This window comes from Macrobrachium rosenbergii, chromosome 29 (assembly GCF_040412425.1).
Source record: "Macrobrachium rosenbergii isolate ZJJX-2024 chromosome 29, ASM4041242v1, whole genome shotgun sequence".
Taxonomy (NCBI): Eukaryota; Metazoa; Arthropoda; class Malacostraca; order Decapoda; family Palaemonidae; genus Macrobrachium; species Macrobrachium rosenbergii.
The window spans coordinates 9702084-9729944 of record NC_089769.1 but is presented as its reverse complement, the minus strand read 5'-3'; the positions used below and the strand labels follow the sequence as shown (position 1 = coordinate 9729944).

Here is a 27861-nt window from a genome sequence, read left to right as displayed (position 1 = left end):
CTCGTTATTTTTTGGTTTCGGTAGAATTTTGAATTACCTTCGATCGGTTTTTCTCATTTCGTATTCTGGGTGCGTGTGTGCATAATAATAATAATAATAATAATAATAATAATAATAATAATAATAATAATAATAATAATTATAATAATAATAATTCTTACCCTGCTATGATCCTTTATTAGAGGTTTACTTGCATTTTTCCCCTCTCCTAATTATGAACTTTCATCAATTCGATCGGCACATTTGTTCTTTATACCTGTTCGGACTATTTTCCTGTTGTTTTCCCACAATCCTTAATTTTATAAATAGTTATGTCAAAGCAGTTTTCTTCACAGGCTTGTAAAATTTATTTATATTGTTGTGGATTTTTTCCTTCTTTACAGTAGTATTTCAGTGAATTTTTTTTATCCGTGTTAGTGAGAAGGCTTCTTATGGAGAAGAGCCACATTTTAATCTGTATTTTCTTCCTAATATTTTTGTTCCTATATATATGTGTGTGTGTGTTTGTGTGTGTGTGTGCAAGTGTGGATGAAGCGCTTCATTTGCTTGAATGTTGTACATTTGCTGTACTGATTGTTTTTTCATGCTATTCGTTAGGTTATTTTTAGGCAGTAATTTAGGTTTTTTAGGTATTAATTTAGGAATAAGTGAAATGTATTTACACTGATCTTATTCTCTTCACGGAACAGAATTGAAGAAAATCTGTAAAGGCCACAGACCGCTTTCTTGTGCATGACTATGATTACACTTAATTGATTTCTAATCCAGACAGGTCCTTGACCGTGCTGTACAAGTGTGAATGGAATTTTTTTTATATTTTCTCTCTCTCTCTCTCTCTCTCTCTCTCTCTCTCTCTCTCTCTCTCTCTGTCTTACTGATTTATGGGTTGTGAATTTGTTTTTCTTTTTGGTTATGAATGCCGTTGTTCTGATTCGTATGAAAATACTTGTATTTTTAACGTGTCAGGTTCGATCTTAGAATTTGACTATCTCTGATAGTTACATTTATACATGAAATAGTTGCCATTTAACTCTGGGTATTTTTTCTCGTTTTTCGTTGTTGTTTGTGATAGACTATAGATGAAGTATAGTGACTGAATTGCTAAAATCTAATTGTTAAAATAACTTCTCTGGCAGAGTTAATCCTGACGTGAAAGGCCTAAGAATTACAGATGCTAACCTTTTAAGACAGTTCTTTCTTTGTATTTATAGGAGTTGAATCTTTCTCAGGGTCACGTGGTTTGACTTTTAAAGGTTACATTTGATGTCACATATTTGGATTTATTAATGTTAAGAATTGTTTAGTTTCTTGTATTTAGGTTATGGAAATACTAACTCTAGAATGATTTTTCGTCAGTACATTTTGGATATGTGGAACATTTTTAACATCCGTTGTTATTATGTATAGGGGTTATTTGTGTATTAATGGCACATCTTTCGTTTGTTGGTGCTAATCGTTTGCAGCGTCTCTGTCTTTGAATTTAAGAACGTCAAATGCTATTTTTAATGCTTTGTCTTAAAATAAACAGACTTGAAACTTTTATGAAAATAGCACAGGAATGCCACACATCTGGGCATGAATGTTCAATTATTTTGTTCATAAGTCGAACGAATATTTGTAAAAATTAGATGTTGACCGAAAACTAAATTTATTCCTGTTCCTCGTGATTACCGTTATTCCGGAATGTATGTGTGGTTTTAAAATTATGATGTAATTGTCTTACGTTATAAATCAGTTGTATGTTTGGTGAATATTTACATATTGTGATCGTGTGTGCCGTTGATGGACGCGTGAGTGTATGAGAGAGAGAGAGAGAGAGAGAGAGAGACTTTGTCGAGAATAACTGAGAAGCAGTTCGAATAAGGAAAAGGAGCAAACAGAGCCAATATCTTGAACAATGTAAGTGTAGTCAGCGTTCAACGTAACACGCCAAGAAGGCATTCGAACAAGCGCCGAGTAGCGCCGGGTCTCTTAAAAAGAATGGTTATTAAGTAACGCATTTTGTTGCGAATTGTTTCATCGTCATTGTCGCTATTGATCCAGTTATTGTTTTTGTGTTCCCATTTTCTTCATTTTGATTGGTTTCCTGAAAGTCTTTGGGGAACCTGTTATGATTAGTTTTCTTACTGTCGTTTTTTAGATGATCTAGAAACCTGATATATTAAAATTCTTAATATGTATATATAACCATACAATGAGTATCCTATTTTATAAATATGTCCTCATTCCTGTCACCATTTTACAAAATAGCAAGGTATTTGAAGGAATAACATGAGTGAACTCGGAGGTCAATAGGGTTATAAAGGTCGACCTGGATTTCACGACTGTCCTTTCATTTAATTCTTCGAATAAGGAAGTGGAAAGAATTTTGATGTTTTGTAGCGACACGTGAAGTGATTATGATGTTATAGTAATGACGCTCCCATTTAAGACAGTGGTTTGATTATCTCATTCATTTTGTAGTAGGTAGAAGTGAATGGAATTTTATTTGAATAAGTTTTAGGTATGGAAATTAGTTATAATAATTTTATTTATTTATTTATTTATTTATTTATTTATTTTTTTATTTTTTTTTTTTTGTGAAAGAAAAGTCGTGGGTTTTGCCGTTACGTTTACTTTGTGTCCACCAGTACAACTGTTTCTTACTAGTTAATTCATTCAGTTTTCAAAAATACGCTTTTGGTGGTGACAGTTTATCACGATAAATGTATTATTGTTCAAAAATGAACTTTATTGTTTACTTAATCATTTTTACTTAAACTTCAGTGTAGTTGTTTATTTTGCAGTTGTTCATATTTTGATAAAACTCAATAACTCAATTGTTAATAGTAAAGAAACATTTTATTATTTTTTAAAAGTTCCTCGCTGGTCATCATAACGTCAGTGTTTTGACGCGACTGTGAGCAATCATTTTCCGCCGGCGAAGCAAAATATATTTTCGTTTCCTAAGTAGTAGTTAGGAAGAGGGAAAAAAACTGTTGATAATTCCAGGTATGAAATTAACGCCCACGACATTGGGGGGGTGGCAAGTCTATACTAAGAGTTGAAAAGACACTGTCGTGCAACGTCTGTTTGCGTGTTGACTCAGCTAGCTACCTGTTGTGTGGATTCTCTCTCTCTCTCTCTCTCTCTCTCTCTCTCTCTCTCTCTCTCTCATACACACACAATCAATAATGTAACTAAGCCGGGCCCTACTGTCCGGTAAACAACAACAGCCCAAGGCTATTATTAGCACGCGGTAAATATGCTGCAATCAGAAGTACGGGGAGGAACAGGAGGAACAGGAGAAGGAGGAGGAGGAGGAGGAGGAGGAGGAGAAAGGGGCTCCTCCGCCTTTCCTCTCCTTCCTCGCTCTCATTCATTCCGTCTTTTCTTTCTCTCTCTCTCTCCTTCCTCACTAGCTCTGTCGCCCCTTGAGCGCTCATACCACACCTTGGATTTTGGGAAGTAAAAAGAAGGGGGTGTCTACCCGTTATATAATTTGTTCTCGTGTTTCCTCTTCTTTTTCCGCTTCCCCTTTCTTCTTCCTGTTGCTTACTACATCCAGTGCCTCCTACTATTTTTCCCCCTGCGTTCTTTCCTTTCCTAATTTCTTCTTATTTACTCGACTTGTAGTTTATGTCAACCTGGAACTAGCGTAATTTCGAGATTTGATTTTTAAGAAATAGCAACAGATTTTGAAGCGAGATGCGTTATGTATTACGTTTTAGGCAAATAGAAATTATTCATGTATAGAATTCATAAAATCTTTTCGTTATTGCAGTAGCAAAGGAAATATTCTCTGCCTTGGTCTTGGTAGCAAACTAAAACTATTTGATTTAAATAAAACGCCACTTCATTTCTTTCAGAGTTTTAAGTAATGTAAGTTAGAAAAGGGCTGTGTAATATGTTTTTGTTTTTTTTTTTTTTTTCAGATAATGCGGTTTCTTTATCATAGAAAAAGGGCAATAATGAGAGGGAAAGTGTTTGTTGTTGAATGCTTTAGTTTTACTTGTAAACTGCATCTAAACCACCTCTTATGAAGACTGGCTCCTCCTTCAGGATTATGCCTTCTTATACAAAATAAAGAAGCGTTTTACAGTGCTCTATAATAACATTGCTCGCGCAAATTTCTCTAGTGGATCGACGCGCGTAGCAATCATTTTATTTTTCATTACCTCCTAATGAAGGCTTTTCAGAAGAAGCCCTGCATTATCAAAATACCATTTAAATCAAGCCGGGATAGATACACCGTGTAAACAAGGTTTGGTAATTAACTTCAAAGATTTTGCACGGAGTGCGTCCCGTTTGCTTGGTACACAACTCCTTTTATCAGGAAGAATAAGAGAACTTTTGATCACCTTATTAATGAAGTGAAACCTCCGTTCATGAACTGAATGGGTTTTAGACCGGGTTCGTTGAAGTGCTTCACTTCCAATTATTTTCTTTTTTTCAGTAGAAAATACATTTCGCTGTCCACTACTCTGGAGGGGTTTGATGCCTGGGATAAGTGGTAATATGTTATTAATCACATACACACACACACACACACACACACACACACATTATATATATATATATATATATATATATATATATATATATATATATATATATATATATATATATATATGAGTGTATGTATGTATGTGTCTGTATGTATGAGTAGTAATATGTTATAAATCACGCACGCGCGCACACACATGTATATATATAATATTTATATAATCTGCTCGTTACTTTCACCGGGTGTACATCAGTCTATATTAGCCACAAAGACCTCTTAACTTCTCGACTTCCTCGCAGTTTTTTTTATACACTTACCACTATAAACTTATATCTAAGCGGAGTAAAAAATAAACTACTACTTTCATAGGCAGGATTCGAACCCACGTAAGGAAGGTTTCCAGCTCGGATATAGACTTGTAATAATAAAGCATTAAAAAAAAGTACAAGGAAGTCGACCATCTCAGTCTTCTCACAACCATGTATTTGATTCATTACTTGAATCAACACAGGCAGAGTGGGTGTTGAACACAGCATACCCATACAACCACCCTCGCCCAGGAATCGAACCTGGATCCCCTCGCTTGGAAGGCGAAGATGCTGCCGATCTCTCCATCTATATATATATATGTGTGTGTGTGTGTTATGTATATGCAATATATGTATATTATATATATGCAATATATATATATATTATATATGTATATATATATATATATATAGAGAGAGAGAGAGAGATGGCTTATCGCATGAAAAGTTTGTTTTCGATAAATGGAAAATAAGAGATGACAGACGTTTGCAAAGTCAATTTGAAAGCGACTTTTAAAAACTTCAACATTTGGAATGTGTATCTCATCGTTTGCAATAAAGCGTGACTATCCGGTTCCATCGGCGCCGACACGGTTGTTCGGTGGCATCAAGAAATCCAAATAAATATGCGGATTTTATGATCAGCCCCTTTCATGCCTGCTCCCCTGCAAATGCGATGCACTTCTAAACTTCAGGCTTAGGTATCGTGTCAGCTCTATTTCATGTTAATGGTAATTCATACGAGTGTGTGTGATTGAGAGAGGGAGAGAGAGAGAGGCCCGTAATACAACAGGTAGTTGTGTTTGCGTTTATATATTTATATATATTATGTGTGTGTGTGTAATTACTCTGAGCGTGATTTATAATTTATGTCTTATTTCCCCTTGGTTAGCTGATTAAGCATTGAGTTCCTCGTTGGACGAGTCGGTAGAGTTCTCGGCTAGCACTCTGCTAGACCTGAGTTCGAGTCTCCGGCCGGCCAATGAAGAATGAGAAGAATTTATTTCTGGTGATAGAAATTCATTTCTCGGTATAATGTGGTTCGGATTCCACAATGAACTGTAGGTCCCGTTGCTAGGTAAACCAACTGGTTCTTAGCCACGTAAAATAAGTCTAATTCTTCGGGCCAGCCCTAGGAGAGCTGTTCATCAGCTCAGTGGTCTGGTTAAACTAAGGTATAGTTAACTTTTTTTGATTAAGCATTAGACACACACACATATATATATATATATATATATATATATATATATATATATATATATATATAGAGAGAGAGAGAGAGAGAGAGAGAGAGAGAGAGAGAGAGAGAGAGAGAGAGTTTATTTAAATAGGTATATACTATAAAATTTTTCGAATTCGAAAGTGCCCTATATAAGTAAATTGAAGTTTCTTAAAGAGAGAGAGAGAGAGTTTATTTAAATAGGTATATACTTAAAATATTTCGAAGTTTCGAAAGTGCCCTATGTAAGTAAATTGAAGAAATTCACTTTCTTAGAGAGAGAGAGAGAGTTTAATTAAATAGGTATATACTTAAAATTTTTCGGAGTTTCGAAAGTGCCTTATGTAAGTAAATTCAAGAAATTCACTTTCTTAAAGAGCGAGAGTGAGAGGGAGAAACATTACATGTGGCTTAAAGTGGCCTTTTAAATCATAACAGGAAGGTGTGTGTGTGTGTGTGTGCGCACGTGTCTGTGTTTGTTTTTACATGATGACGTAGTTGGTTTGTAGAAGTCTTCTAAATTTTTAGTACCAGGATGACCCCAATTGTGATGCTTAACTCTTTCAGCCTCTGCTTAGATTATTATAATCACTCATATTTGTCTACTTGTTTGTGTCGACGAACAAAACATCTTTTGATCAGGTGGCCGTGTTTTCATGAATTTTTGTATGGTTGTTTATTAAGCGCCCGGCTTCCTGTGATTAGCTCTCGCGTTCTGCCTCTGATTGATCATACCGTTATTATCATGTTAATCGCTTGCTTATAAAAACCAATGGGTCTGCCCCCCTTCGCAGCCTACCTTTACTCTGCTTCTAATCAGTTAACCTTAGTTTAGAAGGATGAATTACTGCATCTTTCCTCACCGATTTTTGAGACTTTCTTTCATATTTCTCTTTTCTAAGTTAGGGTTTCATAACTTTTCATTTTAAAACGAATGTTATAGCTCATTCATCTTATATTTTAACTATATAACTTGGGTTTCTCTCTCTTTCTTTTAAGAATTGTCTTTCATTGCCTCATCTTTTCAAGGAAATGATTGCGCCCCTCTCTTGGAGAAATGGCGTTTTTCACGTAGAGAGTGAATTTCCCATCTCCCTTTCTTTGCTGAAGAGTGAGTTTTCCACCTTCCCTTCTTTGTGGAAGAGTGAGTTTTCCACCTCCCCTTCTTTGTGGAAGAGTGAGTTTTCCACCTTCCCTTCTTTGTGGAGGAGTGAGTTTTCCACCTCCCCTTCTTTGTGGAAGAGTGAGTTTTCCACCTCCCCCTTCTTTGTGGAAGAGTGAGTTTTCTACCTCCCCTTCTTTGTGGAAGAGTGAGTTTTCCACCTCCCCTTCTTTGTGGAAGAGTGAGTTTTCCCTCCCTGTTTGCAGATGGAGTTTTCCATCGCCGTTTCTTTTGGAGAGAAGTGAGCTTTCCCTCTCTCTTTCTTAGAAAAATGAGTTTCCCCTCTCCTTTTTTTGTAGAAGAGTAAGTTTTCCCTCTCCTTTATCTCCGTAGGAGAGCATCTTCCGGTATATTTTGCATCTTCCAGTCTTGGATGGTCTTATCTTAGATATTTGTCGAGCTTATTCTTAAACACATCTCCCATCTCTTCATATGATGAGCTGGTAGCGCTTGAATAGTTGCATTATCCCTCTTCGTGGTAGAATAAGTGCTTTCCTTAATTTTCCTGGTATAGTTTTTTGGCACGTCTACCCATTTCTTTTGATAAAAAATTATTTATTTATTCGGTATTCTCCCATTTCTTTTGAGAAAAAAATTATTTATTTATTCCCTCTGTCTCTTCGTAGAATCGTGAGTTTTCTCCCTACTCTTTCTTCTGAGAAGTATGAGTTATGCCTCTCCCCTTTCTTCATAGAGGAGAGAGTTATCCTATCCCCTTTGTTCATTTAGTTGTCGAAGAGTGGGTATTCTCCCCTCTCTTTCCCAGTAGAATAGTGAGTTTTCCCTCTCTACTTTCTTTGGGGGAGAGTGAGTTTTCTCTCTCTCCCTTTTCTGTGAGTTTTCCATCTCCCAGTCTCCTTAGAAGAACGAGTTTTCCATCTCCCATGCTTCTTAGAAGAATGAGTTTTCCATCTCCCTTTCTTTGTAGATTAAGTTTTCCGTCACCCCTTTTTGTAAGGAAGTGGGTTATCTGCTCCCCTTTTTCTTAGAGGGAGGTAAGTTTTACTGCAACACTTTCTTCATGTAAAAGTGAGTTTTCTCTCATTTTTTCTTCATAGAAATATGAGTTTTCCATTCCCCCTCTCTTTATATAGGAGAGTTTTGTCTCTCCCTTTCTTCGTAGAAGGAAGAGTTATTCCTCTCCCCTTTCTTCATAGAGGAATAACTTTTCACCCTCTTTTTGTAGAAGAATGAGTTTTCCTTTATAAAATTGTGGATTTTCCCTCTACCCTTCTAAGAAGCTAGGAGTGTGAGTTCTCCCCTTCCTCTTTCTTCATAGAGGAGGGGGTTTTCCCTCATCCCTTTAGTCATTTAAGATAAAGTTTTCCCTCTCCACTCTGTTCACAGAAGTGTGAGTTTTCTGTATCCCCTTACTGCACAGAAGAGTGAGTTATCCCTCTCCCGTTCTCCGTAGAATAAAGTTTTCCCCCATTTCTGCGCAGGAGAATAAGTTATCCCTCTTTCTTTCTTCGTAGAGGTGTTTCCTTCTCCATTTCTTTGTAGAAGAATGAGTTTTCTTTGCTGCCAGTTTCTTCATAGGATAATGAGTTTTCCATCGCCCCTTTTATCGTAAGAGAGTGAAATGCCCCTTTCTCTTTCCTTACAGTAGAGCAAGGTTTCCTGCACCCTCTTTTCGCAGAAGAGTGAGTTTTCCCTCCTTTTTCTGTACCGAAGTGAGTTTTGCCTCTCCACTTTCTTCATGGGAGAATAATTTTTGCCTGTCTCCTTTCTTCTTAGCCTTTCTCGTTTTCATTGCCTTATCTAAGAGTGAGTTTTTCCTCTTCCTTTCTTTCCATTGAAGGATAACTTCCCTCTCCTCTTCCTTCATGGAAGGCTGAGTTTCCTCAACCTCCTCCCCCTTATTTTTTCAGGAATTAGTATTTCTATATAATATTGTTGAAGAGATCAGTGAGTTTACCTGTCTTCCAGTAATTGATTTTCCCTTCTGTCATTCTTTGACGAATGAATCTTTTCTGCGCTTGGAAGAATGAGTCATGCACTTTCAGTGTAATGTCATATCATATTTTTAGTTTTAATAAAAGTTATCTTGAGAAACCTTGCATCCGTTGCAATTCAAGTCCTCCTCCTCCTCCTCCTCCTCCTCGCCTTGTGTTCTTCTTCCTCCTCCTCTGGAAAAGGAGAGTGTGCATTCAAACGTTATCATATCCTCACAGTGAAGAGCGTCCGTTTTTGTATCGATTGCAGATTCCACAAGTGTTATGAAGGCAGCAGGGAAAAATGCCAGCAATTCGTCATATCCTATTATAGTGGACGGGGTCGACAATAGCCTCATTACGTGTTTACTAAACATGAAGTGAAAAATACCCTCCACACAGCTGTGCTGGGTAATAAGCCGTGTTTGGCATTACTACAAATGAACGATCTTTTTTCCTTTTCCTTTTTGTTCGTTTTATGTGATGCATAACAACACAATCACAGAGACTCGAGGTGCTTTAATTACAATGCACCAAGGCCTGCTAATTACTACTTCCTCTTCCCTGTTGCTTAGTATTTGCCGTTGTGTTGTGCATTGGGAGATGTAGGGTACTTTTTTCGTATGGGAATTCTCTCTCTCTCTCTCTCTCTCTCTCTCTCTCTCTCTCTCTCTCTCTCTCTCTCTCCAAATGAAATTTCTAAATTTTGCACACGATGGGATTTTGAGAGTGCATTAAATTTTACTTAATGTATAGTCTAAATAGGGCAGCTTTGAGCCATTCTCTGCATGAATGAGGAAAACCACGATTAGCTTAGCAATAATGTTGTGAAAAAGAGAACACGCACTACAGTAAAATGAATCAGACTTATTCCCAGTTATTATTGACGCTTTAAAGTCATTGTTTTGCAAACTTACAGTAAATGTTGTTCACTTGTTTATGTTGACCAGTTCCTTGTCAAGGTAACTCCCAAAGTCATCTGACGAGATGTGTTTTTCTGTTGTGTGAAATAGGTTGATCTGGATGATCAACAGTGCTTAAGAGATAAAATGCTCCTTATTTTTAAGAAGCGATCTCACCATGGACTCATTAATGGCTTAAGTACTTATAACAGAAACAAGATAACTGTTTTTATCTAAAAAGCAGGACATGTAAACAAAGTAGTGATAGGTGAATATGTATTGTTTGAGTATCAAAATATATGATAACTAAAAGACTTTTTTTTTTTTTATCCTGAAAACACAAATAAGGAAATATGTATTTTGTTATGAAAGCTGGTGACTCGGAATTGTTCTTATAAAAGGATAGTTAAAGGCAAAGGAATTCATCTTTTATGATAAAAATAATAATACTAATAATGGTATTAACAACATTATTATTATTATTATTATTATTATTATTATTATTATTATTATTATTATTGTGAATACTGTAGCAATGGGTCACTGAAGCGAAAGTGAGGTACAGTGTGCGCGCATATGACTATACCGTTGTTTGCAACGCCCACCTGTTATTTGTGACGTAATTTATGCTGAATTATGGCATCTAGAAGTGATTGTTGTGCCAGTATGACTTATGTATCTCATAGTACTAGAATGTATAAAACACAAGCAGCTGCCAGTTTCGTTTCGTCCATTGCTCGGGTGTCTCACGAACGTGTTCAGTTCTCTCTCTCTCTCTCTCTCTCTCTCTCTCTCTCTCTCTCTCTCTCTCTCTCTCTCTCTGACACACACACACACAGTCTGGATAATCACTCTCCTCATAGTAAACACCTATTTCATTTGCTCGTTGATAGTTCTCAAAAACCTTGTTAAGGTAAAAGAATGATTGCAAAAAGATTTATGACTGCAACATTCATGACGGCCTCTCATAAAATCCTCCTTAATTAAAATGCTTCTTATTTCCACTTCAGGGAGTCAGAAGTGGCTTTCTTGCTTGCTCTTGTGAATCGTCCAGGAACTTGAAAAGCAACCGATGTCTCGTGTACTGCATTATTTGTGGTTTTTTGCTTTTATTGTAATAATTTAAGGCAGCTTATCTGCGATTCAGCAGATTAAGTGTTGTTATTTCCCGTAAAGCCACCCATTTTTTTGGGGTAGACGGCATGATGTTAAAAAATACATATATGTATACAGTGTATGGGAAGAGAGATATGTATGATATATATGTAAAGAGAAAGAGGAATAAGGAAGTGGAGACCTTGAAACTCCTAGGTCATTAGAGCTATGGTGACTTAATGTCCATGAAGTTCATGGTCACGTATGGTTTAGGGGTAAGTGACTTATGTTCGGATAAGGGCAGAAGTACACGCTGAGGTTGAAGTTCTGTACAGAGGTGATTCGCCCTTCATTCACTCATTTTGATAGTGACGATGACATGTTCATAATCTTTTTAAATCTATTTCTTTTTTTAGGATATAAGTACATATGCACACATGCATATATATATATACTGTATATATACAATATATATATATATATATATATATATATATATATGTATGTATGTATGTATGTATGTATGTATGTATGTATATATATTATGTATATGTACTGTATGTATGTATATAAAAGATATATATAATATATATTTATAAAATACATATGTATTTGTATATATAATATACGTGTGTGTGTGTATTTTAAGCTGTACGGTTTTTTCTCACTAGAATGACTGGCTGAGGGTGTTAACCCTACGAATTTCAAGAAGCCTGTTAGAATGAGGTTGCTACCCCATGCTATTCTCTACCTGGCTAAGATCCGTCACATTCGGTTGGCCACCATGTACGCAATACACTGATTAGCTCAACGGAGGCAGGATGGATTTTTCAGGAGAACGACATTAGCCGTTTCACCTCGGGACCGTTTTATTTATAGCTTTCAAGTTTAACTAATGAAAACTAACATGACTTTAACCATTCCATATACCTACACAGAAGACTCACCAACAACACATTGGACCCCTACTCCCACTCAGCCATTCACCTCAATCGTGCAAGCACTGTTTTGCCTCATAAATACTAAGCCCCCTTCTTTCCAATCCTTCTCTAACTCATTTGTCCAGCACTTTTTATGTCTTCTTCGTCTCTTCCGTTGTAACTACTCATCATATACATGTACTTTGTATATATGTATGTATGTATGTATGTATGTATGTATGTATATATATATATATATATATATATATATATATATATATATATATATATACATTACACACATATATATTATATATATATATATATACATACATAGATAAATCTATATATATATATATATATATATATGTGTGTGTGTGTATGTGTGTATTTTATATTTATATAATACAGTATATATATATATATATATATATATATATATATATATATATATATGTAGTTATATATATGATATTGTGTGTGTGTGTTTATTTGCTTTTCTTTCCATCCCCACACTTCACATTCATATTGACTCTTCTCTCAGCTGAGAGCCAGAAACAGTCACGTTAGTCCATGATTAATGTGACCAAATCCTTAATGTGTTGCTGCTGTTGTGACGCTAATATCCTTATTTCGTGATAATTCGATTCCGAGATAGTCTTCTCTCGTAATCCCTCGGATTTTCTTTTCTCTTGTTGAACGAGTGTTTTCGTTTGGTCTTGGTTTTTGTTTCCCAGTTTAGATGTGAAGGAGAATTGAATGAATATATTATATATATATATATATATATATATATATATATATATATATATATATATATATATATATATATATATATATATATATATATATATATATATATATATTAACTTTATCACATACACAATTGTTCTGTGCATTAGTAGAATTACTAAAGGAACTCATTCAAACTGGATGGTATCTAATGGAGTTTTTTATTCAGAAAAAGTTACAAGCTTTCTTGGACAAACAGTCCATATTATCAAGTATCCGTATTAGATACCATCCAATTTGAATGAGGTCCTTTTAGTAATATATATATATATATATATATATATATATATATATATATATATATATATATATATATATATATATATATATATGTTTGTGTGTGTGTGTGCGTACGTATGTATAATAAAAATGGATTATGTATACGCCCTGTGGATGAAAAGTCTCAATCTGTTTATCTGTATAGATAGGCAGTAATTTGTCTATACAATTTTTGGAAGTTTTAATGGAGTATAATGTATACTAATTTTTTTTTCCCCTTTTCAGGTATGGTTATCCTCTTCACACGAGTAGTATATTGATAGGCGCTGTAGCACATAGGGTATGTAGATAAATGTTTATTATTTTTATTGCAAAATGCTTTGTATTCCCGCTATTCCCAAAATAGGAACTACTGAACGTGTTCTTACTTTCTATTCCCGCTATTCCCAAAATAGGAACCACAGCGTATTCTGGTCTTCGTCATATGAGTAGATTTTGCCGACTCTCTCTCTCTCTCTCTCTCTCTCTCTCTCTCTCTCTCTCTCTCTCTCTGAAGAGTATCATTAAATAAATAACTGTTTATTTACTGCGGTGCCTTGGAGATTTAGATGTTGTATATTTACTGTCGAGACAAGCCCTGGGATTGAGGACTTGAAATGGCAAACTTTCATTATTTTTGACATTTAATTTTGTTGTCATGAAATGGTGGTTGCTGGGCAATTTTCTTGACAAGATTTCACTGGGAATTGCTCCTCGAGGGATGTGGTTTACTTTAAAATTTCAGAAACTAGACCTCTTTGAATATTTCCTGGAGAACTCCCAACCCCCACCCCCTCCATCCCCTCTCCCCTTTACCTTTCTACTTCACGAGAAAGTATTAAGTGGGTGAGTTAGGGAATAATGTAGTAGATACTGTATGGGTCGAAAGATTGCCTTCCCCCTTCTCCCCAGACCTATCAGCCCTGTCTTCACACACCCACTTTTATTTTTAATTTTTTTCAGACGAAGGGACAACCGAGGACTGAGATATTTTGTATTTTATTTTATTTTTATTTCTTTTAGCTGTTACATTTCTTTCGTTCTCTTCTAATGCCGTCAGATCACCTTTTTTCGAATTCCGTCATTACATTTCTGATTCCGTTTATGCGGTATTCAGGAATAACTCAGAGGCAAGCGGTAGGATATCTTTCAATCTGTAGCCTTCTTTTATTTTTGTTTTATTTTGCCGATGTTATAGTTTTTTTTTTTAAGATGTGTTCTTATACTTCGCACCTCTTTCGCTTTTGATATGTAGACGAGTAACCGAGAGGTAAAATGACTTTTTATGTTTCTCTTTGCTGTAGTTTTTAACTGTTGAATGGACTCATTTCATTGCTCCCATATTTTTGTGACTTAGGTAAATGAACAGCTGGATGTCTTATTATATAATTTTTGTATCATTTATTTCTGTTTTTTTTTTTTTTGCATTTCTCCTTCATTGGCAATTTGTATTGATGAAATTAAATTATGAAAGCAAATCTAATGTCAGGTGTGATTCAGTTGAGATTTTATTATATAGATTTCCTTAGCTTTATCAGTCCAGAAAGAGACCAAGATGTAGTGAATTCAGCATATTTGAGTAAATGCAGAAGAAATCGGGATGATAACTCAAGTTTTGCAAGTGGTCTTTGTTGAAACTATACTCACGTAAATTCTAAAAAAAAATGTAGTATGATATTACGACAATAATTACCATAACTGTTCAAGAAACGGGTCTACAGCTTTTTAAATGATTCCCACCCTCTATCCTTTTTATTGCTTCAAATAGGTTACTGGTTTTTATTAATGGAGTTTAAGGTTCGTGTATAATGAATGGAATGCAAAATTATGAATGCATATCTTAATTTTCGTGACCTATTCTGTATTATGCGTTAAGAGATACTGCGTGTTGCCAGAGGCGCACTGGTAGTTGTTTTTTTATCACGATCTCTTGTTGCAGCGTTTGAACTCATATTTGTTTATGGAGATGGGTACGGTATTAATGATGATAACAGCGATGGTGATGATGATGTTTATGCTCTCCGTGCTTATGTGTGGCAGTAAAGCAATAAGGACGATAGAAATAGTGATATGAACGACATATATTTATGAGTATTTGGAAAAAACGGTTATAATGGTACTATGGACAATTAAATTTTTGGTATATGGACAAAGATTAGATTTTGTTCACACTGCGTTATTCGTGGTTTGAAAGTCATTATTTATATAAACTTAAAGCTACAGTGTGAATATAAATATTAATGTTAACGTCCTTCATACGTAAAATAACAATAAGCTGCCTACTTTTAATAATAACAAGGATAATAAATGCGTTGAAGATGACGTAAGAGTTTCTTATCTTTAAGTATGAGATAAGATATTTTTGAAAATTATTTAAAGAAAATGAAAAACGTGAGCCGAGCACTCATTGTAATTACTGAAATATTTGAGACCAGTCCTTCGAATAATTGTGCTTGAGAACAGGAAATCATTAGAAATCAGTCAGTCTACAGAGAACGTATACTTTTAGATTAAATTTCAGATGCATGCACGTTATAGGAGTTTTTACTGTACCATTAACCTTGCTACCAGTTGTAGTAAAATAAATAGTCAACTATAGATAGTATAATTTTATAGCTGCTTCGTCCATTCATGCTTTCATACGTCGGGATTCTCAACACCTTAGGTGCTGTACTACAATCAGGATCTAATTCAGTCAGCTCCTTATATTATTCGCTTCCGGTATTAGAAATTCCCAGCCTTTCTTATTTTTGCTTGAAACATTTAATCTACCTGTGTTTAAGAAGCAGTTAAGTAGCTGATGACGACACTGACCGATCTTTTGAGTAGCTTTGATGGTCTCTTTTTTCACCATTAAGATACTTTTCTATACCAGTGAAAAGGAATGTGTCATCACCTTCCTCAAGTTGTGTACCACTCCATTAACCCTCACGCTTAACCCCTTATCCTTCGCTCATATTCTTAGATGGGATCCTTCATTTGTTGTGACTCGGTTCATGTGTATCGTAACGTTCTGGACTAAAAGTCATAGTCGTTTAGTATGGATTAGTTTTCAGTTCGTGCGTATCATAACATTCTGGATTAAAAGTCGTGGCCGTTTAGTATGGATTAGTTTTCAGTTCATGCGTATCGTAACATTCTGGATTAAAAGTCGTGGTCGTTTAGTATGGATTAGTTTTCAGCTCATGTGTATCGTAACATTCTGGATTAAAAGTCGTAGCCGTTTAGTATGGATTAGTTTTCAGTTCATGTGTATCGTAACATTCTGGATTAATAGTCGTAGCCGTTTAGTATGGATTGGTTTTCAGTTCATGTGTATCGCGACATTCTGGATTAAAAGTCGTAGCCGTTTAGTATGGATTAGTTTTCAGTTCATGTGTATCATAACATTCTGGATTAAAAGTCGTAGCCGTTTAGTATGGATTAGTTTTTTTATTTTTAGTCTTAATGACCCTTAGATTATTTTTTTTCTTTTCATTATCAAATGGTCAGTGATAGAGTATTTGTAGGTATTAGGATATTGTTTAATTTCAGAGGCTTAGAAGAAAAAATTTTTCTATATTTTAATGCAAGTAATTTTCATTCCTTTACCACATTGTAGTGGCAGAAAGCATCGACGACGATAACACATGCGACTCATGTTACTTAAATCTCTCTCTCTCTCTCTCTCTCTCTCTCTCACACACACACACACACACACTCACGGCTAAGTGGCCAATTAGTAGTGGATTTCATGCTATTGGTCGGATCCTCATTAATACTATAACCAAATCTTGAACGCAATTTTGACATCATGTACAGAGAAAAGAAGCTGGGTTATAAGAGTTGCTTTTAAGAAAGGGGAAGGGTAATGAGAGCTGCAAGGGTTACTGTCAAGAAAGGGTATCTGTTTATTGACGTCATCTTCTAATAGTGAGAAAGCGGCTGAAACCGTTCTGGGCGTTATTTCATAGACGAGAAACCAATTTATATAAGTTCATTATAAGTTTGGAAAAAATTGTTTTCAGCTTCTTGCATAGCTGTTGGGAAACCCGTTTCGTCTTAGTTATTTAATGGTATTTTAAATTAAACGGGTAAGAAGTGTAAGGTTGGTGAAATAAGAGTAATAACTGATTAGTAGTTGAATTACTTAAATCTGACCGAAAGAGGAGTACACAGTTAGAAAACCTCTCTTTGTTCTATTGGCAATTGACATTGCAAGGACTGGATGAGTAATAAGTGTAACGGAGAGAGAGAGAGGTGGCAATAAAAGGGACATGAAAGAGAGAGAGAGTTGGGTTGGTTGGGGTTGAGAGGTAGGCATGATATGAGAATTAAAAAAAAAAAAAGAGAGATATGAGAAAGAGAGAGTAAGTGGGGGAATGCGATAAAAAGCAGCTCGAGAGAAAGAGGGAGAGACATGTGATAAAAAATAGGAAGGACATGGGAAATGAGATGGTGCTGGTGGGTGGGAGGGAGGGATGTTGGGGGGGAGGAGGAAGGACGTTTAACGGAGTAGGAGGAAGGAGGAAGCGAGGTGGAGTAATGGGGAGGGTGGTCGGGCTGGAGGAGTGAAGGGGGAGTGTAAACAAGCCTGTGTAAACACGTAAATATAAACAAGCCGGCGCTCTCGCGTGGGTTATCCCGCTCCCACCCCATCCCACACCCCCTCCCCCCTCCTCTGTCTCACTCCTTTTTTTCCCTCTTAATAACGTTTTCGTTCAAGAAAAATATCTTGGTTAATGCAACCCGAATCCAGCCGGTACTCGAGAGTACGATACTGTGACGTTACTTACGCCTCCTCCCGTAGCGACTCCTCGTTATCTGATTCGTTTTCCAGTCCGGATCTTACTCGCGAGAAGCGTCCAGGCGGCGATATATAACGAAACGACACAGACGAAGAAGTGTGAAAACTCTGGAATGTAGGTGGCCACGCCTTCGTAACCCCCTCCCCTCCCTCCCCCTCCCGACGTCCCCTCCAGACCTAACAACCTGCCATTGGCTCCCGGGATCTTTTGACAAAGATTCGGTGTCTTTTGCAAAAATAGAGGAAAAATGTATATTATTACTTTTATTCATGAGTCTAAAGAGAGGATGCCAGACGTCACAGAGGCTCCCACCCGCCGCGAATCTTTCACCTTATCTATAACTTTTGCACATATGCGAATATCGGAGGAGGTTAATTTTACGACATGAAAGTTATTAGTGTGACAAAGTACCTCACATTCTCGGGTCACTGGCGGTGATTAAACACTACTTTTTTTACCATTTTTACCCTCGAGTAGTAATTGTTATCGTTTGTGAAAAATAAGACCTCTTGTTGAAGACTCGTTTCATTTTTGTGGACCCAAAATCACAGGTTTAGAATTGCACGTGTTTCCTCTTCTTGTTCTTCAAACAGAGCCTTGCCTCTGGTCCCGTTGTATGATAAGCATTGAACGATTTTTATTCTCTCTCTCTCTCTCTCTCTCTCTCTCTCTCTCTCTCTCTCTCTCTCTTCGCGACAGCCCGAAGTTGATTATAAGCTGCGATGACAGCCAGAGAAAACAAAAGCGAGATTGAGAGCAATTTGCGAAGCCGAAGCCATCGATTTCTGTCGTTCGAGCGTTCGCTCAATTGTTGTGTTGCTGCATAACTTCTTCCTCTGAAGTGTCAGGCATAGATTACGTATGGATTTCGCCCCGAGATGTTACTTGTTAGGTAGATCCGACTTGGATTTGTGTTTATTGTCTTCAGCAAAGTGGACTTGCCAGTTATTCTAGGGATTTCCTTTCCTATCTTTTTCGGTCATAAAGATTTTTGTGATTATATATGCATACATACTGTACATATGTATATATATATGTATATATATATGTATATATATATATATATATATATATATATATATATATATATATATATATATATATATATATATATATTATAAAAGGACTTCATTCAAACTGGATGGTATCTAATGGAGTATTTATTCAGAAAAAGTTACAAGCTTTCTTGGACAAACAGTCCACATTATCAAGTAACCGTACATCATCCAGTTTGAATGAGGTCCTTTTAGTAATTCTACTAATGCACAGAACAATTGTGTATGTGATAAAATATTATATATATATATATATATATATATATATATATATATATATATATATATATATATATATATATATATATATATAAAGGCGTGTCTGTATCTTTTATCAACTTTAAATCGTTTCCTCTAAGAGGGAGGGTAGCCCTCAAGAAAAGAAAAGAAAACGTTTGTTGCTACATTACACTTAAATTGCTGAATCGCGGATGAACTTCTCCCCTTTGCAAAAAAGCTGGATCACTATCCGCTTCATACATCGACATGGATGACTCACCAGCAGCATGTCAAATCCCCCTGTACACAGTATGCCACTCACTTCTGTCTTACCTACACTCTTGTTTCGTAGATGTTAAGCCTCCTTTTTTTCAGTATATCTTTCACACCGTTTATAGTATACAGTCCTACTTATGCCTTCCTCTCTCCTCCTCCTAATCAACTTCCCAGTTGCATACTACTTATAGTTTTTGGATATGTTTATCAGTTTATCTTGTCCCATATCTGAGCAGGAAGCAAACGGAAGTATTAGCCGCCCGTGACACCTGCCATTCTATACACTTTCCGAACCATCTCAAAACACTCTTGATTCCTATTTTCAGCTGCAGTAACGCACATTGATGTTAGAAAAAAATATCATTTTACCATCACTTTGTTATGGTAAATAATGCCCAGTGCTCAATAAAGCACTTACCATCATTTTGTTAGGGTATGGGGACAGCATATTTTGACGGTATGTGTTAAAAATTTGTTTATTATTATATTGGTAATTGTTTTCATTATAACATCGGAACAAAACAAAGGACCATTTTACCTTTACCAAATTTTTTGTGTACATTTGTTAACGTTCACCAAGCATCGAACCTCTACAAATATTTGTTCATAGTGCACATGAAGTGATATAAGTACAATGTGGTCGCAAAATTACGTCGTTTCTACATTTTTGACAGCACTAGAAACTGAAATAATGAGAATAATAATATTCTTGATTCCAGCTCGTATACAAATACAGTATGAAGGTGCAGTAGACAATTAGATTAAATGAAAGAAAATAACAGAAGGCTTGGAATATTGTTGCTGTGTTTGTGAGTTTAATAGATTTGCAGCTGTGAACTATGCATGCTTTTGTATATTTAATTCCTCTTCAATTTTGGATCAATGGACGTATATTTATTGGATGCAGACCGATTTTAATTCTACTGTAATCTGCCACTTTTACTCGAACCTTCATTCTATACTGTATGCATTATTATTATTATTATTATTATTATTATTATTATTATTATTATTATTATTATATTATTATTATTATTATTATTATTATTGTTGTTGTTGTTGTTGTTGTTGTTGTTGTTGTTGTTGTTGTGGGGATTAACATCTAAGTTGTCAGGACAACATTACACCCTTATAACAAGGCATACAGTTTTGAATCAGTTGTGATTGTTCTGTAAAAACCATCAAAACGAATTTTGACAAGAGATAATAGGGAGGTGAATCTGCTCAGATGGAAAATTTAATTTTTCACCGCGCGCTGAAATTTTCGCGAACGAAAGACTGCGTGAAAATGTCTTTGGCACCCAGTTCTTCCTTCCAAGGGAAAAAATTGCGAACGAATGAATTGCACATTCTCATTATATGAGGAGGAAGGGCTAAAAAGGAGGCGATTTGAGTGACCCAATGGGGCGAGAAATAATATTCCAATTTGCGACATCAGAAGAATTATAATAAGGGACTGACAAACAGTGGGATATGCAGAATATAGAGTTATTTGTGTCTGCCCTCTTGGGAGGAGTGGAAGGATGAGTAGGAGGCGTTTGGAGACGAGGAAGCAGGAAGTGTTCCCTCAGGATAAGGAGGAGAAATATGTCCTTTTTTGAGGGGAAGGGTTTGAGGAAGGTCAGAATTAGGAGGGAAAAGAATAGGTTTTTCATGAGGTGTAGTGGAGGGGAAACAGGAGGGGTCTTCCTTGGTTGGCGAGGAGGAGGAGGAGGAGAAGGAGGAGTAGGGCAGGTTCTTTTTAGGTTTAGGAGGATGAAGAATAGTTAACTTATATTTCATTGCAGGGCGAGGATGTGAAATTCAAGGACAGTAGGATGAGTATTTTAGGAGGCGTCTTCTGGAGAATAGGAGGCGGTTTTGGAGGAAGGAGAAAAAGAAGAAGAAGAATAAGAAGTCGTCCTGGTGTCTCTGTACGGCACTTCTAGCCTGTCCAAATTACCCGTTCGGTTAATGACACAGTTGGTTTAAGTCATCTAAAATCAGCAACTCAGCTCAGCGCCCCACGGGGATAGTACCCGTTAAAAGAAACTTTGTATTTTGCGCTTTGATTGGCTTTCTACTACCCCAACCCAACAACCAACCAACCAACCCTCTCTCTCTCTCTCTCTCTCTCTCTCTCTCTCTCTCTCTCTCTCTCTCAGTAGACGCATCCCTTCATGGATGGAATAAAGACAAAAAATATTTGAATGAAGGCGATCCCTTGCTATTTAATGATGCCATACGAGATTTTTCTAGATGTCTTCCGGTACTTCCACACTACAGAAAACCTTCGTAAAGATAAACTTAAAAAAAAAAGACCTTGTTACAAATGAAAGACTACGCTTATGTCTCTTGTGTAATGGACAACTTCAATATTCACATGAGAAACATGAGTAAGACATTTTGAGCGATGGAGGCTTGGTTTACTGAAGCTCAAGTATTTGCCGCAAGTCTTTCAAGTTTATGATGTTGCGGGTAATCGTTGGCTGGTTGGAACCGTCAAGGTGGGCTTTGTGTTTATGGAAGATATCAGTGAATAATATATTGACGCACGAAATGTATGTCCTGTTTAATTGTGTATGCATGTTCACTGAATAGTGGTACTCGTACGGTAATTATATTTGTGTGTGATATCAGTGCATACGATCACGCTCACGTAAGATACTGGTTGTATGTATAGATGTATAATTAACGTGTCCAGGTATATGATTGTGCTTACAGACATTATACCATGTGTACTTGTGTATGCATATACAAACTTTCAGTCTAGTTGTAGTATTTGGTTACATATGTTTAAAAAAAAGTATATTTTTATGAAGTTCTGTATATAAATGTCGGCCATAAATCATCAAAACTTCAATTCTAAATTATAATTTTATTTTATATGGGCGTGCACAATAGAATAATTCGAAGAATCAGTTTAATATGAATAGTGAGAACAGACTATAACCATGTCGACACTCGAGATGATTCCGACACACCTAGATTTTGCAACTGCTGGTGGGTTCGAAGATTGCCTCTTTTTCCCTTCAACTCAGACTCTGGAGCTCTAGAATTCATTTTCCGCTTCTGTGTTCATTGATAACCGTAAGATTCCATCGTTCATGAGGTGGCGAGACCAACTTATTGTTCTAATTACTTCTTTGTCCTTGTTTCCATCCTGCTCTTGCGACACCGGATTTCGTAAACAAATCAATCAATCCTTCAGGCCTGGGCTAGACAGGGGGTTTGGCTGCCCCCTCGTCAGTCTACACTATTAACAAAAGAAGACAAAGACTAAGGTAAATTCTCTAGTTGGAATCCCTACTCGAATGCGCAAGAAGTTAGCCATAAACATCGTGCCTGTAATCACATAGTTGTGACGGCAGCAACTGGTGACCTACCTGATGATTGTAAGGTAGCCGCTGCATATACCATCTATAAAAAGAGGTTATTAAAACTACCGGTTGTTATCGCCCCCGGTGTAATGAATTACGGGTTGCCTGTTGTGCAAGGCATGGCGTGCATGCAGAAAATATGATTACGCCAAAACACGGTTATTTACCCTGATAGAAGATGAAACCGAGAATTAGCCCAAGAAATCGACAATGTAAACATGAATGTTGTTGCCTGCTCCGCGATGAATATCATACTGTTTTGCATAAATCGACGAAAGGAAACATGACGTTTTCTCTCCTGAAGCTGAAGTAGAATTTTATACATTTTTATCTTTTTTTTTTTTTTTTTTTTTGCTGGAGTTGCTCTGAAGCAGTTTTAGTTTCTGATATAACAGTACAAATGTTGAAATCGATAAAGATGTTTAAATTTCCGTCGTTACGAAATTTATGTTTTGAAAAAAAGTGCTAGTATTACTTCATTATTAAAGATCATAATAACAATATTAAGGATGAGTACAGTAAGAACAGTAATAAAAATATTGATGATAATTTGAGTTCAAAAGGCACTAGCAAATTACAAATATTTTAGAATTGCTTGTTAAAAGGACCAATAAAGACAAGTGCAAAAAGTAATAATAAATTACACGTAAATATTCAGGAAAAAAGGACATTCAGCTTTTGGCCGCCAGCCATAGAGAGAGGCTGAGCAATAAAAGTAGTAAATTATACACTATTTTTCCCTCATCTCTCTCTCTCTCTCTCTCTCTCTCTCTCTCTCTCTCTCTCTCTCTCTCTCTCTCTCTCTCTTTGAACATCATTGATTTGCAAAGGACAAGATGGACACCCTGGGAAAGAGGGAACTTCGTCTAAAAGTAACTGAAGTCAAGATTGAAAAGGAAGTGTAGCAGAAAATGAAAGATTGGGATAGGTCCACATGTATGTCTGCACGACCTCTGAAGGTTGGTGTGTTGTGACCACTTGATTAAAAGAAGTTATGAATGGAAGGGTATAGTGTTATAGACTTATGCTGTGAATTTCACATAACAAGTTCCCGGCTGATTAATATAGTTTTCCATTTGAAGAAGGAAAAGAAGGAGAAACGGAAAAGAACAGGAAGAGGTAACCAAGCTGCTTGAACTGGGAACCCTGTAGGAATCAGAAAAAATTGTAGCTCTGTGGAAGAGTTTGCAAAATTCAGAATCCATCTCGTATTACATCGATAAGGGGAATGTAGGTCAAAGTCTGGTCTGGAAACCTGCTGAAGATAAATATATACCCCCAAGACAATGAGGAGCATGAAACCAATGACAGTTATCCAAGTTCTTAGATTAGTTACGTCAAGTTTTTTTTTATTTACTTTTTTTCTCCAATATAACTATGTAGTAAAGTACCCAGGTGAAAGCTTGCCTCCGAAAATATGACCGATTGCCTTGGCTGAGCGAAAATAGGACAGTGATTTAGGTACATTATAGTAAATGGAGTGAAATAAGTATAGTTCAGAAAAGAGAATCGGGCATACACATGTGTAATAACTTTAATCAATCTAGGTCAGGACGGAGGCAATCCCGTAGAATTATACTCTGGACGCGAAGTTCATATTAATTAACTTGTAGGGACCTATGGATAAGAAGCAGATATATGGTTGCAAATATAGCTCTCACAAGTTCATAGATAATTAACGCTAAATGTCGAAATGGTTGCAGGACTTTGGAGGGACTAAAAACAATTAAGGTTTTCTTTTAACAAACGACAAGTCACATCAGTGATTACGCGAAAGAGCTTCCAGTACAAGTAGTGATGATGTCTGGTACATGACCTGTAGGAGGGGATCTTCGAACCTTCGTTTCTTCAGACTAGTTTTTTTTCTTTGCGCGGTTCATTTCCCATTAAGAATATACACACTGTTGTTTAGCAGTGCCACGAATATCGAGATTTTCGCTCAGTCCGAAAGAGAGAGAGAGAGAAAATGTTGCATGATCGCGTGTTGGGCAAACAATCAATAGCTGCCATTACTGCTTCCCAAGTACCACAGTCATGCCAAGATAAATTTTCCTGGATTTTGTGAAACCCCTTGAAGACGTGTTGATTATACAGCGAAGGCATCGATTCGGGCATTCCTTTTTGAGCTTTCTCATTACAGTCGTGGCACGTGGTGATTTATATTTTATTTTTGTTATATATTTTCTTTTCTTTCATTGACTTGTTAAGAATCCTAATCACTGAGTGCTTTGGATACAAGTAATCTCCGATGATTGTCGTGTGATCGTTGCTTAAGTTCGGTTCCTTTGCATTTCATTCTGTTCTTGTTTTTTTTTAGTGTTGTCGAGATTCCTGATACCCAAGTGCTTTTTATCGAATGAATCTCAGCCATGTGCGAGGCGATCAGATACAGAGCTAGCTCGAGCAATGATTTTGCTCCGGGACAGTTTATGCGAAATGGGTATTTGTTTGCTCATATAAAAGCTTTATCGGGGGAAGTAAATATTGTAAAGTCTTAGAAATTGTAAACTGTCTTAGAATGTGAAGCCCATGTGATGTGTTCAGTGAAAATCATATGATTTGTTGTTTATATAAAGAAAATTGCCTTTCTGTGCCGTGTACTTCTGTATCTCTATATTGCAATAATTTAATTTTCATATTCTTTATGGAACTTGTTAGAATGGGAAAGCTCCAAGCGCGAAAGTTGAATAGTACTTCAGAACACTAATTTCTTGAATGCATGGTTGTGAAAGATTTCAAAATAAATCTTGTTTTAGAGGCGTGTCTTTCGTCTCTTAAGAATGACAGTTTGCTTAGCGCTATTTCTGCTGAAATTACCGAGTTCGATTTGAGAAGCTATGCCCGTCCTTGACTCTTCACCATTAAAATAAAGACGCCAGAATGTGATAAATTGAAGACAGATATCAAATAAGAAGTGGAATATCATCAGGAGAAAAAAAATGAAACCCCATATTTCCGAGAGCTGCATTCGAACAGTACTTGTCTAGTAGGGATCACAATAAACGCTGTTGTCTGATGCGAGTGCAAAGGTAAGTAGGGTTGGGCAGTTGCCATAATAATTACTAGCAGACAGGTGAAAGACGCCAGGTAAAAATATCGCACCTGGCTCAACACCTGTTCTTAACACTACATTATTTCCTCATGGATTTGACGCAGGTTATATTTACCTGCGAAGGAGGGGGGGGGGCCTGGGGGATAGGGCTAAGGGAAGGAGAGGGTCTCATATTCGATTAAGGCATTTAAATGATATCGCCGGTGCTAGAGTTGCGCCCTATTTTTCCCCCCCTTTTTTTTCTGCTTCTCAGCCGTGGTATTCTCGTTAGGAGCGGCTGTTTTCTTACGCACGTCAGTTTTTCTGTATGCATGCTTGCATGAATATATTTATGCATGCACATTATTTTTTTGTCTGCTTCTTCCTTACCACAGCGCGTACGGGGAACTTGGGGCTTAGGAACTTCTGAGAAACACGTTTCTTTTAAAGAAGCACATTAACGTAAGCATATATATATATATATATATATATATATATATATATATATATATATATATATATATATATATATACACACAAGCACGCACAATAATCCATTTACTCCTAATTGTGAATAGCTCCAGGGGAAGAATGTTACTGTAACTACCACACCTGCGCTTTAATTTCTAAGTCTAGGATGAACGAACTCATGTGTAGGAAATTTCATCACATTATATATATATCATTTATATATATATATATATATATATATATATATATATATAATATATATATATATATATATATATATATGAATTGCTTATATGCATTTTGAAAAATTACGTTGTTAACCCATTAAATGAGTAAAAATTAAACGAGTTATTCGGTAACTATTCATAAGCAAGCGCCCAGACTTTGCCGAAAATTAAGTGAGGTAAACAAACTTTTTGTTCATGGGTGAATTGAAGAGGGTGCAACGGAATGCTATAAACATGTTGAATATACAGTATACATTCTATTATTTATTCAGTGTTTAGTGGCATTCACGTTCAATTTGGTTAAAGTTTATATTATTTTTAAATGCCGGTACGATGAAAACATTGACAGTAAGTAAAATATTATTGAGTCAATGGTTGAATTCTGCGTCTTTCCATTGATTACTGCAAGTACAAGGAAATCAACCGATTAATCGTTAACAGATACGACAGCGACATAAATAAGTATGTTTTAATTTTTTTGGAATGCTTGCTCTATAAAGTTGAATCTTATAAACATCAGCTTTATTTTTAGAGTGTAAAATATCTTTTGAAGTATGTTATTGACAAATTAACATAAAATGATGTAAAATATCTTATGCAATATGTTATTGAAAAATCAACATAGAATTATTTAAGTTACCTTTTGAAATATGTTACTGAAAAACCAACATAAAATTATGTAAAATATCTTTTGAAACATGTTACTGACAAACCAACATAAAGTATGTAAATTATCTTTTGAAACATACAATTGACTAATTAACATAAAACTCTGTTAACCCCTGGACCAAAGGTATTATCTCAGTTCTGTCACAAAGAAGATCTCTGTCGCCTTGAAATCGATTTCCACCGAATGAAATATCATTAAAGATATTTTGGAAGCAAAAAGTGAGTGTTATAATTAGTAGACTCCTTCTCGCCTTCTGCCAATGACGCCTCGCATGCTTTTCCCTTTGGTTGTTTGTTTGAGTCGCCCATCGCAAGACTCGGTATATTTTCTTTGCTTGTGTTTCAAAGCTTGGGGTCATTTGTTGTTCTGCCAGTTAATGACGAGAGAGAGAGAGAGAGAGAGAGAATTGTTGTTGTGCAGTTTGTCACGTATTATAGAATGACTTTCATTGGTTGTTGTATCTGACTTACTAAATCATAGCAGCGTTTATAATTTTGTGTATCGTTGTTATTAGCAATAACCAAATATATTGTGATATAAACTTAGCAATAACCAAATATATTGTGATAAAGCAAGGAAACGATAAATGCGACAAACAAATAGAAAGAAGAAATGTGTGAATTTTCATCTTCATAAAAGATAGATATATTCTAAAGTACATCGACATTTGTAGGTGTTAAATGATAGTAA

General features: G+C 36.0%; 1 protein-coding gene across 12 annotated transcripts in view; it reads left to right on the top strand.

The window, feature by feature from the left end:
• FoxP (forkhead box P) overlaps positions 1 to 27861 on the top strand; it is a 1520060-nt gene that overhangs the window by 1056574 nt on the left and 435625 nt on the right. The window contains exon 1 of one of the 12 annotated variants that reach the window (XM_067130991.1): positions 13359 to 13377. The exons of the other annotated variants lie outside the window; for them this stretch is intronic. The gene's annotated coding sequence lies outside the window, so the exon portion shown is untranslated. Of the gene's footprint in view, positions 1 to 13358; positions 13378 to 27861 lie in introns of those variants that run through there. 12 annotated transcript variants of the gene reach the window in all.